Source organism: Adiantum capillus-veneris, chromosome 13, assembly GCF_014529385.1.
Source record: "Adiantum capillus-veneris isolate H3 chromosome 13, ASM1452938v2, whole genome shotgun sequence".
Lineage (NCBI taxonomy): Eukaryota > Viridiplantae > Streptophyta > Polypodiopsida > Polypodiales > Pteridaceae > Adiantum > Adiantum capillus-veneris.
This window is the reverse complement of record NC_140943.1, coordinates 8284077-8285853: the sequence shown is the minus strand read 5'-3', so window position 1 is coordinate 8285853 and position 1777 is coordinate 8284077.

Genomic DNA, 1777 nt, shown 5'->3' with positions numbered 1-1777 from the left:
TGGGAGGGAACATCCATGTTTTCCTTGATTTTGGCGTTTTCGTCCTCTCCACTCTCAATTTCTGTCGTCCAAACTTCTTTCAGAGTTTTCTTGAGCTCTCTGTACTTGTTTCTACGTTCTAACTTGGACTCCGTGTGTTCTCTGTTGCGCTTGTTCTTTTCTGATTTTTCTGTTTCAGTTTTCGTTCCATTCCTTTGAACTTGATTTCTTGAGCCTCTTTTGTCTTTTCGTAAGCTCTTTTGATCATTGCCTCTCATTCTTCCAGAAATCTTGTCCTTAACACAATCTTCGCCTTTACTAGCATTAGGAATTGATTTTTTCCCCTTATTCTAGGCATCGGATTGGTTCTAACCCCCTTTGTTTTTCTCTTTGCTCTATAGCGTTTCTGGCGTTGTTTAGTTTGGTTCGGAAAATCATAAAATCGGACATCCGTTATAGTTTCTTCGTTTCCGCTTGAATTGTCCGTTGACTCGTTGTCTGCTTCATTTCCCCACTCTGGATGATCGGGAATGTCGTGAAACACCTCTTCTTCATTTTCCTTTTCCAGTGTATCGTTCTTTTCAGTTTCTTTTTCGAGTATAGTTCTCAGCATGAAGTACGGAACCACATCGTACCCGTCCTTGTCGCAAAATTTCGTTGTGGGACCATCCGGGATTGCACAAACATCTAGGGTTGCTAGAATAATGGTTCAAGCGTGTGCTCTGGAAAGGGTTCTCCTATATAAGTTTCGTCTTCGATAGCCCTTTCTAAAACATATTCTTCTCGCCTCAGACTTCCACATTTCGAGGCCCCACACATCCATAACTCCTTGGGCTTACCTAACGAGGCTGGAAATTCGGATCTCGCCAAAGTAGCTGAATCAAACTCCTCTACCGGTGTTCGGTTCACATCTTTGTAGCTATGGTCTTTCAGGTTCACACGTGTAGTGGTTTCCATATTTCTCAGGTATATGTGATCGTAGCCCCAATCCTGGACCATTTTCAACTGTCTCATGAATGGTCTTCCCAGTATGATATCATAGTTATTCTCCTTGCCAAAATCGACAATAGCAAAAGTATGTTCGTATTCAATGCCGCAAGAAGTCACTACGACTTTCTCTAATAACCCCATAGGTTTCTCCATGTGTCCATCTGCTAATTGGAGTTTCAACCTAGTCTTCCTTATTGCTGGTTTCCCCCATTTTTTCCAGATTTCTTTTGTAGCAATGGCTACCCCAGCTCCGCTGTCTAGTATTGCCATTGTGTTCACTCCTTGGAATTCAACTGCTAAGGTTGTATTCCCCTCTTCACCTTCGCAATACTCTCCGACCTTGTTTAAGGGTACAGGCTTAGCGTTCTTTTGTGGTTTGCTCAGCTCTTGTATACCCTCTTGTAGTCTCGATGTGGGGTCTTTTATCCCAAATTTCTCCAAGCATTTTCCTACAGCAGTCCACATATGTGGTCTTAGCCTCAAAAGCTCAGCTAGAGTGATAGTGCATGTCACTGGTGTTGACAAGATCTCTATCAATCCTTGCGAGTCCATGATTTTTTCTGATGAGACTTCGTGAGGGAAGTGCTCTAATCTCGGATTTTTCTTCATACTCTCTGAAGTATGAAGGTAAGGTATTCAGTGAATGAGGTTTGCTCTCCATTGCTCTAACTGAGCCCCCATCTCCCCAGTAAGATTACAGATCCAAGTCCACTTGAGATCCTGCCTCAAATTCCACTATGGGAGGATTCCTGATGTCCTTTTCCCAATTTGTCTGATTAGCTTGGCAACTTAGCCCGTTTGCAAAGTT